Source organism: Lycium ferocissimum, chromosome 5 (genome assembly GCF_029784015.1).
Source record: "Lycium ferocissimum isolate CSIRO_LF1 chromosome 5, AGI_CSIRO_Lferr_CH_V1, whole genome shotgun sequence".
NCBI lineage: Eukaryota > Viridiplantae > Streptophyta > Magnoliopsida > Solanales > Solanaceae > Lycium > Lycium ferocissimum.
The window spans coordinates 18,942,519-18,959,068 of NC_081346.1; the positions used below are offsets into that span (position 1 = coordinate 18,942,519).

The window sequence follows — 16,550 nt, forward strand, 5'->3', positions numbered from 1 at the left end:
TCAACTATCTCCTCCTTTTCCCTTATTCTTTTATCTTTTCTTTTTTTTTTTTTTTTTTAAAATTTTTTCAAAGGGTGGGTAAGGTTTCTATCCCTATAAAATAAAAATTTGAGTAAAGTATAGTTTAGGAAAAAAGAACTTTTGAATGATTCCTTCCTATTGATTCTGATTTCGTTGTGCCTTGTAGAGAAGTTCTTTATACCTTTTTTTGGTATTAAAAGTAGCAGTTTTATGGAAATTTACTATTTGTATACTTACTACCATTATTTTTGTCGTGTACATCTTACGCTCTCTAGACCCCACTTGTAGGATTAGACCGTCTATGTTGTTGTTGTTATTGTGCTTGTCAATATTTGATATATCTTTTTTATGATTTCGTGTTGAACCTATAACTAAAACATTTTGTGATTGTATTTTCTCACCTCCTATATCTTATGCTTATGTAAAGTTAGAGTTTTTAACATTTTGCGCCTGACGGATGTCCTCTTTCGTGACTCACACTTTTTTTTTCTTTTTTTTTTTAACAATCACCCTGATATCCTTTTCTTCCTTGCAAAACCATAAGAAACCTGATCTTTCATAGTTTATGAGGAAAAAATAGGCCAAGCCCATAATACAACTAAAATTTTCCTGATATTATTTTTATATTTACAACGAGATGGGTGTAAGCATACTTTATTATGGCGTATCTGTGTGGTGTTAGATCTTAAACCCAAGCAAAAATTGTCACAGAATCCTGCTTTCATACTCTTTTCCAGAAAAGAGGACGTGAAAGGGAGTTTTTTTCCCAGCAAGTGAAGGGAGTTCATTGGTGACAGCGCTTTGTTTACCCCGAAATCGGATAATCAATTGAATTTGTAAGTGGGTATAGGATATGTGCTTTGTTCTTGACGTATGTGTCACGACCCGACTAGGGGCCGCGACGGGTACCCGAGGCTGACCACCGAGCACCACTCCTTCTGTGTCTTATCCTGTCTTCGATCACATTTCCTTACCATTTATAAACATAGAAAACGTTTTTCATTTAAAACACATTTACTTATATAACATAGGCCCTTTGGGCTATCAAAATGATAATATACATAAACTTGCATATACATGACGACTATGGGACCATACTACCCACACATACGCATCTACGAGCCTCTACTAGAGTACTAGATACATGGACGGACGAGACCCCGTCATGCCCAAAATATATACATATATACACAAAAGAATATCTCAAAAATAGCACCTCGGAATAAAGGAGGGCTCAAATAATGAATTTAAATGCTCCTATGGATCCGTACCGTCTAAATTTTGTCTGTGGGTACAAACACGGCGTCCAAAGAAAGGGACGTCGGTACGAACATTGTGCGAGTATGTAAGGCATGAGTGAAATGAATATAATAGGGAAATCATAATGGCACGAGACGAGGATTTAACTTTCGACTAGATACATTTTATACCTATGTTATATATAGCATGTCGAATAAACTACCATGTCGTATAAGCATCATTATATCATACATGCACTCCCATATCATATATATATATATACATCGTCATAGCATTCATGCATTACCATATCATACATACATCACAATCAAAACATTTCACGTCCACCCGTCGTATCATACTCCCATTAAGACATGTCCGCCCTTTCTCGGTACGGTGTGGTCGCACGCACCCATTGGTGACATGTCCGCCCTTTTCTCGGTGCGGTGGAATCATAGCGACCGCCGTAGCGGTGACGTGTCGGCCAACTGGGCCGGAGAATCACATCATCATACATATCATACATTCATCATCAATCATAACATATATTCCATAAACATATCGTGGCCATATCATAGGTTAGTATCATTACGTACGTACATACATGCATATATTGTCACATCATACCCTGGGACTCATAGGCATCTATAGTCATGTCGGGGTGACATAAGGTCGTGAAACCCCGGTCACGTGATGGAGTAGTCAGATTATCATATCTCCACTTGGAGGGACTAACATTGTTAAGGTGAGTATTCACAAGGAAAGTACTAATGGAATCATTGTTAGAGTCGTTGACTTCATGGGCGTCATTTCTCACTCTAGGACTCTTTAGATTAACTCGTCGTCGTCAAATATCGTGCCCGGCTTTATCCCTTTTCTTTATCTTATACATGTGTAGCTCCCATAGTCATGGACTCATCGTCGTTACTATCGTGCTCATGGTATATATCTCTTTATCTTTCTCTCATATAGCTATTTATAACGTAGGCCCTTAGTACTTCGGAATTTAGGAGATTCGTGGAGACGGAGGAAAATCATGTCTTGAAAGGAAAGAGACTAATCATCATAAGGTAAGTTTATCAACAAGGATGAATAGCAAGGGGTCATATAAAGGTCGTTAACTTTATAGAAATCTTGTATCGTAACTTTAGGATCTCTGAACTCGGCTTATTATCACATTCATGTCATACTACTCATTTCCTCTCATATGAGCCCTTTATAAAGTAGACTCATCATTTCCGTTTTGACATATATATATATGTAGAGGAATCATAGAGAGATGGGAGGATTCATACCATAGAATCATGCCTTAGAAAGAAAGGTTGAACCTTACATACCTTTGTCGTTTAGCTATTCAATTGCTTGCTCGTTCTTCTTTAAATGCTCGCGTCTTTACCTTCAAGAGGATTCGCATCAACATTAATTAAACAATCATGAGAGCGTACTTATTAAAGCTATAGAAAATTGGGCACGTTTTCCTTTGTTTATACTACTTTCCACCATATTCTACATCAACCCTCAACATTCATACCAACGATCACAATACCATAACAATAAGCATAATCCATTCGCATTATCCACACACTTAGAATTTCGCTCCAAATTCTCCATATTCATAACCGAAACTCACCTTCATGTTCTTTCACATACAACACTTACTTCATGTTCTAAATGTCATTTGTAACGTATTCGTAATCTCAACATATCAATATTCACAACTCAAACCAAACTTCTATTCATAACCAACACTATTGTCACATTTATGACCCATTTCATGTATTCTTTGGTAATTCAAGTGTTTCAACTTAGTAATGCTTTAAACATCATGAAAATACCATAAAACATACCTTAGAGGATGGAGGAACGAGCCTTGGATGACAATACACTTCTTGCACCAAAACCCTATTTCACCCTTTCTTGGATTTCTTGGTTTAGATGACTTCCATGAGGTTTCCTTCGATTGATTCACCTAGATTCTTGTTGTTGATCCTTGTTTTCCTTGGTTTTTCTTGTGGAAGAAATGTGTGGAAGGTTCTAGAGGGTTTGAGAGAGATGGAGGAGTGTATGGAATGAAAGAAATGAAGTGGGAACTCATTTATATAATTGAACCAAGTTGGTCAGAGGAGTTCCACGACCGCTCCACGGTCCGTGGAACATGATGTTAATAAACCGGAAAATAAGGTCGTGGTTCACGACCAGTTGGCTGTCCTCTCTGCTGGGAGTTCCACGGACCCATCCACGGTCCGTGGAATATTATATGGGCCGTGGAAGTGGTCGTGGAAATCAAAAAAAAACCAAAGTTGTTCCCACCGCTTCGTTTGATCTCCAATCCTTATGGAACCTTCTTAACACTTGTTTATCACTTCGTTAGCAATCTAAGGGAGGTCATAACTCTTCTCCAAGACATCCTTAAGACGTCATTAGTTCAATACTAGGACGTCATTAGTTCAATACTCGTAGTTGCGTCCCATACACTAACTTATAACTCGATTCCCTTAACAACTTTCCTTCCTTGACTCGAATGTCTTTCAAATCTTATTTAGAATCATCAAATGCTAGTTTTTACTTATGGAAGCATCGTATACTCCGTACTCCTCATTAGCCTATCCCTTATTTTTCCGAGGTGTATATATGTAAAGATAAAAGAAAAATATAGATTTGAAGGCTTTAAAGCCAAAGATGTAAACGTTATGAGCAATGGATTATATTATTAGCAATAAATCTAAAAAAAAATGGCCTTAATAAATGAGAGGGAGAATAAATATATGAGATTCTTCTCTTGTAAGTGTTCTTGAAAGATAAGGAGCTAACCCTCCAAAGGGGGTGTCCCATATTTATAGTGTTGCCCACGGGCTCATACATATGAACTAAATAAAATAATAATAACAAGGACATTTACGAAAATTTGGTGGGATCGGATTGCGGCGCGCGGCCGTTTAAATAAAATCAAATGGTTCTACCATGGCGGACGCCCCTCGTTTGGCTCAACGTGCGCGGGCAATTTAATACCATTTGCCGGAACAACGGCTAGCGGACCAAATCAAAATTTAATAACAAAAAAAGCTATGTTCGGACCAATCGGCTATCATTAACAACGGAATATCTGGAACAAATTATCGGACCAAATTCGGCTATAACCGACGATCAAATATCGTCCTTTATCTTTTCCCGCTCGCCGGTTTAGCTCGTATGTAATCAATTTTCTCTCCTTGTATTCCCCTCATTTAATAAAGTTTACGTTATATTTGTGCTCTGAATATTATATCGCTAATCGTTATCTTGATCCTCGTGTGGAGTGAACAACCTTAAGCAGGTGACTCGGCCGGTGTATATCGTTCTTATCTATCCACGTTTTGGCGGGGAATGATATATAATGCCCCTGCTAACCGCCTTTTGCACGACATGTCCGTCGCCTCTCATTAATGATGGGACACGCGGCGCTATTCGATTGGTCACCCTCGGTAACCGTTCCCTTCCTCGCCTATATAAGGCCCATTACCTATCCATTTACCATTTTCACATTTTTCTCTTAAAAACCCTCTCTTCTCTACATTCCTTCACATTCCCAAAATTGCTACCCACCATCTCCAAACTTGCTTTGACTCATTAACTCGAAATCACGCTTATGCATCTACATTTATAGCCGCTTTCACTGGAAGTCTTAAATTATACTTTATGCTTCAATTTAGAATTTAATTTCATGCACATACATGTGAATGACGTGATACGGAAAAAAGAGTATCCAGCCATCTGATATTCTAACTATATAGAAGCACGGGTGGGATCGTCGTCCGTCCCACCCCGTTAAGCATTAAAAAAAAAAAAAAGTGTGGTCCCCATATTAAACAACAAACAATATTAAAAAAAAAAAAACACCAACCAATATTTAAAAAAAAAAAAGTGAAACCCACCATCTCCAAACTCACGGAGAAAAAAAAAAAGTGGACCTCATATTAACAAAATCAAGCAATATAAAAAAAAAAAAAAGTGAATCCCATATTAAAAAAACAAACAATGTCAAAAACAAAGTGCAGACTTTGTATTCGTAGCAAACACTAATATAATAAAGTTTTAGATACGGAGCACAAACAAAGTGGAACCCACCATCTCCAAACTCTCCGTTAAGCATTAAAAAAAAAAGTGTAGTCCCCATATTAAACACCAACCAATATTAAAAAAAAAAAAAAAAAGTAAAAAAAAGTGGAACCCACCTAAAAAAAAGTGGAACCCACCATCTCCAAACTCACGGAGAAAAAAAAAGTGAACCCCATATTAACAAAATCAAGCAATATAAAAAAAAAAAGTGAACCCCATATTAAAAAAACAAACAATGTCAAAAACAAAGTGCAGAGTTTGTATTCGTAGCAAACACTAATATAATAAAGTTTTAGATACGAAGCACAAACAAAGTGGAACCCACCATCTCCAAACTCACGGAAAAAAAAAAGTGGACCCATATTAACAAAATCAAGCAATTATAAAAAAAAAAAAAGTGAATCCCATATTAAAAAAACAAACAATGTAAAAAATAAAGCGCAGACTTTGTATTCGTAGCAAACACTAATATAATAAAATTTTAGATACGGAGCACAAACTACAATGTTATATTAATCGTGTTTTGAACATAGTATATATATATATATATATATATATATATATGCATATTATATGCATAAAAATAGTGAAAACTAATAATGTCCAAAAGGGTGGGCCCCATACTAAACAACACCAAGCAATATAAAAAAAAAATAAAAAAAAAATAAAAGAAACTATATAAAGCATGGGTTTAGACCCATGCTTCGTCGTCTGTCATGTCCTTAAAAAAAAAAAAAAAAAAAAAAAAAAAAAGGGGGGGGGGGGTGGGCCATACTAAATAACACCGAGCAATATAAAAAAATTAAAAAAAAGAAAGAAAAAAAAAGTGAAATTCACCATCTCCAAACTCACGGGGAAAAAAAAGTTGACCCCATATTAACAAAATCAAGCAATACAAAAAAAAAAAAAAGTGAACCCCATATTAAAAAAAATATAATGTTAAAAAAAAAAAGTGCAGACTTTGTATTCGTAGCAAATGCTAATATAATAAAGTTTTAGATACAGAGCACAAACTACAATGTTATATTAATCGTATTTTGAACATAGTATATGTATATATATTATATGCATAAAAATAGTGCAAACTAATAATGTCCAAAAAAAAAAAAGTGCACCCCATAAAGGGTGGACCCCATACAAAACAACACCAAGCAATATAAAAAATAAAATAAAAAAAACTATATAAAGCATGGGTTTAGACCCATGCTTCGTCGTCCGTTGTCCCTTAAAAAAAAAGGAGGGTGGGGGGGTGGACCCCATACTAAATAACACCGAGCAATCTAAAAAAAAAAAATTAAGAAGAAAAAAAAGTGGAACTCACCATCTCCAAACTCATGGGAAAAAAAAAAGTGGACCCCATATTAACAAAATTAAGCAATATCAAAAAAAAAAAAATTGAACCCCATATTAAAAAAATATAATGTTAAAAAAAAAGTGCACACTTTGTATTCGTAGCAAACACTAATATAATAAAGTTTTAAATACGGAGCACAAACTACAATGTTATATTAATCGTGTTTTGAACATAGTATATGTATATATATTATATGCATAAAAATAGTGAAACCCAAAAAAAAAAAAGTGCACCCCATAATCACTATTCAAACACAACTACATACACATAGATGCACTATAATCTAAAGTGTTGGGCGCACGGGCATAGGCCGTCTAGTATATATATATATGAGAATTGCTAAATGGTCACACCAATTTGACCCAAATTTGGCCACACTTATGTAAAAATCACCATAACCTCTATTGTACAAGTTTAAATTAAATAAACTTTGAGAAAAAAAGATACAAATGACATTAAGTAAGTATAAATTATTAAATTTGTCCTAAATAATCATATGAATTTACCTCATTTGAGTCATTGTAGCTAAAATAGTTTGGCCTAAGACCTTTTCATGTGTATATATATATATATATATATATATAAAAGCAGGATAAAAGTCCGCTGATGTGGCATCTAAAAAAGATAGGAATCATATTTATCTTTTTCCCTGAATTTTTGCCTTTTTACTCTTTTTTGCCTCTTCTTAATTTTGCAGAATCCATCAAACGTGGATGCATCAACAAACTCTGGTGATGGTAACAACTTTGTGAAGAGATCGGGTCACAACGGAAAGTGTCCAACTTAAATGCAACTTGGAATTTGGAGTTCTTCCAAAATAGCGATAACATCACAGGCGTATGTATCCTTATAAGGTTGAGAACCTTTCAAAGTCAAAGTATTAGGGATTGATAGTTCCAACACTCATATTGTCAAACAAGACAACCTTATAATTGTCAACTATATGAGGAACCAAACGTTTCCACACAGATTGGTCTATCCCAAACCCATGAACTAGGAGTATGGTTCGATCCCCTGTTCCTAAAATTTTGTCCTTTTGTGCTTCTTCAACTATCCCCATCTCACGTTTCTTTATTATTTGTGGAAATCAAGGATTCGTGTCTTTGGTTGCCTCTTCCTAGGTTTTTTATGGTGAAAAAAAAAGGTGCAAGGGAAAGAAAAAGTGTAGACTTACCACTTTTTGTTTTTTTTGGGTCTCAGTCTTGAGAATGAAAGCAAGTGCGACTATACCCAATTTTTTTGTGTTCTATTGTTGTTTGTTGTAGGATTTTTTTTTTCCACTTCTTTATACATTTGGGCATCTGGTGGCTATATTTTAGAAAAGAAAATTTTGATATGACACCTATTTATCTTTTTTCTCGATTTTTACATTTTCTACTCAATTTCAATTCAATTTATGTTACAGATTCAAAATTCATGTTGGACACAAAGAAAGAGTCTAAAAGTTGTTATTAAAGAAAAAATTGGTTTGTGCATTATAGAAATTAACCCAATGAAGGACAAATGTTTCATCCATTAGAGAGAAAGAGACTATAAATATCACTTTTTAAAGCTAATCGGGCAACCAAGTCGTATCTTGAAATATTTGCAGAAAATGAGAGGTCCCTTTCTCTTCTTGTAGGCATACCTCTGTCACATTTCTTTTGCTAGGCATTATTTTTTTGTTCTATGCTCCTTTGTCTATCTCTTTTATATGTGTCTATCAAAATTTTGTATTGACTGATGAATGAGATAGTTATACATCAGGATTTAGATTGATAAATTCCTTACTAATTGAGTTCACAATTGTGTAATTGTTGCTTTCATTTTACTTGGAATTGGGGGAAAACTATGAAGTCCTTGAGAATTGAGAGATATGAAATACTGTATTAATAGGATGCTTTGATGTTCCTATTCGTTCTAATATAATGTTTGTGATTTAGAGCCACTCCAAGTTGGTTTTCGAAACAAATTTATTTGGTTTTAAAACTATACATGTACAAGTAATTGAGTTTTATGGTTTAAGGTAATCATTATGCACTTCTTTTGACTTTCTCTATGGGGAAGGAGAAGTGAAAAAAGGATGATATGATTATGTAAATTTAGTAGATGAGTAATTATGTTGATAATCAAACCTCAACAAACTCGTGTTTTGCAAACTGCTTTCACTATTTGCAGTAATCTAATATTTTAACTTCGGTTTCCCAACTGATATTCCGTATTCGCATTGAGGCCCGACTAATTCGGATCCAAATCAACACAATAATACAATATTAATCATGCATTTTAAATGTTGAATTAGCAACAATTAGATTTCTTCTACTCAAAGATAAGGAATTGTTTTCTAAATAGCATTTGCTTAAGAAAAAAAATGCTTTTAAGCATATGATTGTTTTTGTTCCACTCTTTGTGTGAAACTGCTTATATGGAAAGTGCTGGAGCTAACTAGAAAAAAATGAATATGTATCATAGAATTAGTTTTTATTTGCGTATATAAGAAAAGATATTTCTTTATCGATTAAATGTATAAGTAAAAAAAATTCATAATTTAATCTATATTCATAGAATAAACTGTTATACACACATACATGAAAAGTTATTCCTATATGAGTCATGTTTTTCCCAATTGAGAGGACTATTCCTTGAGAACTCTATCATTATATACTTAAAAAAAAACATATGAGATGCTTCTATTTGGAATTTGTTTTTCATTAATTTGTATCATTTCTCTTATATATTGAGTAATTTTTCTAAAGAAATTCATATGTATATCTTGCATATATTTGTTACTTTCAATTTTTCGTTTGCATTTATTAGAAGAAGTTTTACACCCGCACGCTTGGTGAATTTACTAGTATATATATAAAAGCAGGCCAAAGATCCGCTGACGTGCATCACAGAATTTCAGGATTTGTATTTATCTTTTGTTTTTATATATATATATTTTTAGGGAAAAAAACAAAAAAAACACCTTAAAAACTAAACACCGGTAAGAACACACACCTCTTCGCTCTTTACACCCCCCAACAACTGCGGCCCAGGGTAACTGATTCTCTTTAAAATTGAAAACTCAGTCTTCGCTTTACAATTTTACAACCAACAGTCCCTTAATTCCCTTCTCTTCTTATTTCGCTCGCTTACAACTGGTTATTGCGTCTATTACCGGAAGCAAAGAGCCTCCATCTCTTCCCCTTTTTCTGATTCTGTTTGATTCTTATTTCCCTCAAGGCCGCTTGCAATTTTGTTAATCCTTGACCAATTTATGCAAGGAGTTACAGGTAAAATATCCTTCCCTGTTTATGGAGTTTAATTTCATATGTGGCTTTTGTGTGTGTTGTTTAAATTTTCTCTTACTTAGGAGATCCAAAAGTATTTCCTTTGAGTCACATACTCACATGTTTTCCATGTATGAAATTCTTTAGACCACATCATGATAAAGAGAAAAGGCCATAAATAGTCCCTGAATTATAGTAGGTCTAAATAGTATACATTTAATTTTAGCCTTTTAACTATTCAAAAACTTATCAAATTTGGTCTCCGTCTATTTTTTTATACAAACAGCGAACAAACTCATAAACCTTCGTGAGTTTATGAGACCGTCGATTTTTTAATTTTTTTTTTTTTTAACAAAACCGACCTACTAGGTCGGTTTTCCGTCAGCTTTTATTTTTACGAAACGCGAGAGAGATCTTGAGGAAAAAAGTTGAGGTTAGAGAACAAACTCTTATCATGGTTTAACGATTAATCTCACGATTTTATGAGTTTGTCTTTTTTGTATAAAAAAAAAGACGGAGACCAAATTTGATAAGTTTTTGAATAGTTAAAGACTAAAACCGTAAGTGTATCTTATTTTAGACCTACTCCCATAGTTCAGGGACTATTTATGGCCTTTTCTCTCATGGTAAATATAATTGTGCAAACTAGGAGACGGATACAGGTTTGGTATTATTTTTCTTTGCTCTTTCATCTAATAGTTTATATTTCTTTTCCTCTTTCATCTAATAGGTACCCATGTGAAATATCTTTTTCTAGGCGTCAAGCAGTTCAGATCTTTTACGGCACATGATTGACATATGAAATTTCATTCATATGTGATGAAGAATGTAGTGGTTCTTCTAATATCATCCATCTGAGTAAGAGCCTTACACAAGTCCTTATGAACAACTTGAAATTATTGTTAAATGCCTAAGAAATAACATGCTAAAATAGTTAGTCTATGATGTTAATTGATAACCCTGAATTTCATATTTGGTTAGCACCTTTATTATTTATGTTAATTGGCAAAGTTGTTGCATTAGGGAGAAGATAATAATAGCCACTTTCATTTGTTCTCAAGTGATGCATATGGTGCTTAAGTACTATATTAGGGCCTAAGAATACAATTCACGTGTATCAATATAAATTGGCTAGCATAGGAGTGGGTTTTACCCTGTACATCGGGTTCCCTTATCATTAAAAAAAAAAAATATATATAAAATTTGAGATCAAATTGGCTTGCGCGCACAGTTTATGAATCGGATCTTCACTGTGCTGAGAATGTTATTCAACAACAAGATCATGGTACCTTTTCTCACCCTTTTCTGTACGGTTCAATAATTAATAATACTTCAAAGTCTGATTAAAGATTTTTTTTTTTTAAAAAAAATTGTGAGACAATATAAGGATGGGATAGATGTCTAAATTGTGTTATTTGATAATTTCTGTTCGACTGGAAGGTTATCGTTAGACATGTTTGTTTTAGTATTTAGTTGATAGAAGATAGATCATGTTCCTATACCATCCACAAAGGGAATAAGAACCATGAATGAGAATTCTTAATTGTGATGCTTTGAAATATTGCCCTGCACTCCATAATGCATTTGCATTTGGCAGCCACATTATGTGTTGCGTCAATACGATTAATTATGAGGTCAAGTCAAAACTTACAATATACAACATAAAAGAGGGGTAATAAAAGAGACATTTGGAAGAGACAAAATCAAGTGTTTCTTGGTCATTCTGATGAACGAAAGTCGAAACGCAGGTGGATCTCCTCACTGTCACAACCATGTTTTATCTCCTCACTATCACAACCATGTTTTAGACTTGAACTAATGATATAAATGGATCTGATAATCAAGGGTCAAACTGATTTTTGAGTATTGACGACAATTGGTGCTTAGGGGATCCCATTCATTCGGGTCTCTCTATATACGTTCCATTTTTTCTTTCCCCTCCCTATCTATTCCTTCTTTTGGATTTCTTTACGGTATTACTATTTTAATAGTTGGTTTACATAGAAAGTTTGTTTGAGAGTGATGGATTGATGTTTTTGGTGCAGAAATATTAGTGCAATGAATTTATTTTGCAATTTAACCATTTTGTAAATTATTAATTCTCAGTTTCTTGTTTTCTTATAGAAAGTGAAAAGGAAAGAAGAGGTTTTAGGCTTTTAGCAAGAGGTATTTCTCCACTGGTGTATTACTAATACGTTTAGACCTTTTGAATTATATCAAAATTTTCTTCCATAAATTAGGAATATTAGATTTCTGATATTCCCTTTTCTGTTGCCAGCTCATATTGTTATAGAGGAGAGGAATTAACCATCATCCTTCTTCATCATTCATTATGACAATTGCAAATGAAATCCATCTATAAAATTTGCATTTAAGGAAGAAATGACGAAGATGAAAAGTACCATAACTTTCAAAGACCCATATCATCTATATTCCAACCGATCTCTCACCACTTCGGCACCCGATATGTAAGTTCACTTTTTTTGAATTGAAGTTATTAGGGAAAAAATGGACAGTTAATAACAGTTTAGTGAAAATAAGTTAAGATTCAACTTTCTATGGAAATGAATATAATGTCTGTAAACAAGTTAATTGAGCTTGACAAGGATAGCAGAAGATGCAAATTTGTTCCATCACCTTTTAACTTTTAATGCCAATGATAAATACACCAGAACTTTATTAAGAAAAATTATTGGTAACTGAAATTAATAACTTAATATTTGAAATCCCCATAAACTTTTTGTGGATAAATATTCCTGAGTCCTTACAGAATACTTCTCATGAGAAATGTTGTTTTTGTTGGTCGTCAGTGTCCTCTAGATTTTATTAGTACTAATGTCTTCATAACTGCAAGCTGTATAAGAAATCACGGCCTTACAAGATTGTGGTGCTGCTGCCAAATATTATTGGCTTGAATTTTATTTGAACATGCTCTTTTTACTTTTTATTTTGTTGGGTCCGGGTTAAGTATTGTCCTGTAATTTTGCAAATTCTTAAATTTTGGTTTCTGAAACTATGTAGATTGAGATGTGATTTTTTGTGTAAATTTTTCTCTCTGTTTTAATTTCGATTTGGGCAGAAGTAGTTGCGTTTTTTGCTATTTGTTGGGTTGTTATTTCAATTACATGAAGGTATATGTCAAAGCCTTTCTGAAATGTATGGGAAGTGTTGGAAGTCTTTCCTGAACTTGAAACAGTGAGACCACGAGCCACTATTGATATTCTGGCACATGCTTTGCACACAGAATTTCAGAAGGCCAAATTTTTTTTTTCAACACTGCTAAAACATCTCTAAAGATAGAAGTAGAAAATGGGGAAGTGTTACTTCAAAGATTGTTCTCTTTTATCATGCAAGTTCTTTTGATGTGTGGCAGAATCAACCCATCTTGAATACTTTCTAAAGATAAGTATTTCTTAGCTTAATAATTCATAGCATGAATGGATCCTCAAAGAGAAAGTATACACGGTCGTATGCAATATAATTTACCCAACAATGAGTCGGGGTAGATCCCACATGGAACAATATAATAGTACGATTTAAACAAGTAAGGAATTATCACCAACTAAACTAAGCCAAACACTTTTTCAATATTTGATTTTTGGTTTAACAACTAACAAAGATAAAACTAACTAGAAAGCGGATAAAATGATCAATGGCCACAAGTATGGATACAAAGGAAATTACGCTCAAGTAACGATCTAATGTATTTCACGATTTTACAACTACGAGTGAGTTTATGCTAATTAGATAATGATCTCTAAAATCTCATCAAAAGTCTCTCGACCAAATCAATGAATTTTACTCTAAGCTTTCTTAAGCCTCAGAGTGTGATATTAAGCACAATCAATATAATCTCAAGTAACTTTTCCATCTCTAGCTCAAGTTATTAGATGGGTTTTAAAGCCCCAAATTCTTGTTAATTAATCTTTCCCAACTTCAATCTTCCTCTCTCAAGCTCAAATCAAAGTAAATGGGCGGGTCTTAGGGTTAGCTAATCCCTTAAGAAATATTAAAGAAAAAGATTAATTAAAGCAACATTAATTCACTTCATTAGCAATAAAAATCATTCAATACATAAGCAAAACAAGAGTTTCATCCAACACTTTAATCATAGAATATTTCCATAAACAAGATTCAAGTGAAGAAAATAAATACTACACACTTATATATTCATTACAAAGCAAGAAATTAAAGAAATTAAGTAAAGGTTCAAGAAAGTGCTCAACCAAATCTTCAACTTCAAAGTGTGGTGTAAAACCCTAGCTCCCAAACTTGTGTAAAAATGACCAAAGATGATATATTTTCCTTCAAGTGTTGCTTTTATAGTTGCCCCATTTTTCCAAGTCCACAAATGACAAAATATATCCCAAGTTTTCAGTTTTTGCAAAACTCAGTTTTGCACAGTTTTTGTCATTTCTTCAATTTGGCCTCTTTTTGACTTGTTTTTTTTTTTCCACTTGGTTTCTTCCAAAGCTCTTCTCAATCATATGAACCAACTTATCACAAAACTCTAGAAGAGTATTTATAAGAGGGAGACAAAAAGTGCAAAAGTGGCTTTTAATGACACTCTGCGGACCAAGTATGCGGTCGCAACTAGAGTATGCGACCGCATACTCTGAATTCTCTCCGAAACTTCGATCTTCTTGCCAGTCAACATGCGGCCGCAGAATGAGTTTGCAGAGCCGCATAGTCTTCGCATCCTTGCGCATTTAGCTCCACTCACTAGTCATTCCGAGACTGAATATGCAACCGCATACCAGAGTTTGCGGTGCCACATACTGAACGCATATTCAGCTCTTTTCCTTCTTTTTACGCCATTTTGTCCTTTTTGTGCCCTGGACTCAATGCACCTAAAATAATAGCAATACACACCAAGAATAGCCTCATATTATAGAGTAAGAACACAAAAACCAAAGTAAAGGGACTAAAATAAGTGGTAAAATCACCACTTATTAGATAGTCATATGCTCTATCACCTTCCATTTGACAACTATGTTGAGTAGATGATACTTTTGGACTTAACATTCTTTTAGTAGCACATTTGTCACAGTTACTTAGTTGTGCATGATATATCGTAGATTTTAAGTTCAAGTTGCTGACTTCGTATGATATCGCGAGTAAAGTTTACCTTTTTTGTATTCATTTGGCTATCCCATGGAGATGCTATACTCAGCATTCAATGTTGTTTTTCAAACTTCATTCTTTAGACACTTTCCTATTGGAGGCTTGGAGCTCTAGACAAGGAATTTTTTATGATAAGAAAACCAAGATTGTAAACCTCATAGAAGACATGTTAGAAAAATACTCCGGAGTTAAAAAAAAAAAGATGTTCCAAAATATTAACCCTCAAAGAACAAATACTTGAATTTCAAGACCAATATAATAGCTGCTTGGTAGATCATTTTCCCTTTAGCATAGGCTTTTTGTAAAATGTTTTATGTATTGGAGCTTATAATTCCTTAGGCCTACCAATATTTCTATGCAGATTTGTTAGTTTTAGAGTAGGAAAAGGAAACATGAGTTTGATACATGAGGACTAATTCGAGTTGATGGTAATTTTATTTATCAAGTTTATGACAAAATTATGTATTTGTTAGTTCAATGGGATTGTGGTTCACTTGCTTCGCTGTCTAGCAGATATTGTTTTTTCTATGTGGCGAATTCGAGAATTGCACGGAGAAAAAAAAAAACCCAAAAAATTGCTTTGAAACAGAAATAGAAGCAAAGTATGAGAAGAAAAAAAGTTGAAATGGCTGCTTTAGAAGAGGAGGAGAATGTTGGATTGCAACTTCAAGATTGATCATTTGCAGGGCAATGTATTACCCAATTCATATAGAACCTGAATGTGATTTCTCACATAACATGTTACTTTCTGCTGTAATTAAGCTACATTGAACCAATTTAATGAATGCACTAGCTTATTTGCAAAGTGAACGGCTTTTTCAAAAAGATTAATTTGTAAGATCATCTATTTTTTTTTATTATCTCTGCTTATTATTGCATAACTTCTACCTCATTGATGTTCTTTCCTCCCATTTGTTTTTTTGGATTGGTTCGGTGATATCTATGTATAATGTATGTAATGTGTGACGGAGCAAAAATTTCACTAAGGGGTTTCAAAATATAAAGAAGTAAACACACAAACAATTCAACGGGATTCAACTACTACTATAATATGCATAAAAAGTAATTTTAACTTTATATATACGGTGTAATTTTCTCAGGAAGGGGGTTCGGATGAGTCCTCTTGCTCCACCCGGCTACGTCCCTAATGTAACAGTGCATATATAGGTCACTTGGCTTGATATTTTTATGAAAGATTGAGCTAAGCTTAATGGTTAGATGTAGTTTTCAATATCATGTAAATTATACCTTTATCTTGTGAGTATAAGTGACAAGGTGCGAATCACAAAATTCAGAATGCATCTTGAGGTTGTTTCTTTAATAATTTTGTTTATGAGCTACCTCAGGATTATGAATTTATAATTGTATTTTTATATTTTAGGAAACTTATTAAATTATCGGTCAATGTAAAGCGAAAAGAAGTGCTATTTCCCGCTACATGTAGCAGCACAAAGTTTTGGATT

At 33.7% G+C, this 16,550-nt stretch overlaps 1 long non-coding RNA gene across 1 annotated transcript; it reads left to right on the forward strand.

Annotated features, from left to right (window-relative positions):
- Positions 1 to 9,661: 9,661 nt before the first annotated feature.
- Positions 9,662 to 15,935, forward strand: LOC132058271 (uncharacterized). The gene is made up of 5 exons (XR_009415231.1): positions 9,662 to 9,966; positions 10,694 to 10,821; positions 12,088 to 12,129; positions 12,242 to 12,431; positions 15,449 to 15,935. It is a non-coding gene; the product is annotated as an uncharacterized LOC132058271 (long non-coding RNA).
- The last annotated feature ends 615 nt before the right edge of the window (positions 15,936 to 16,550 follow it).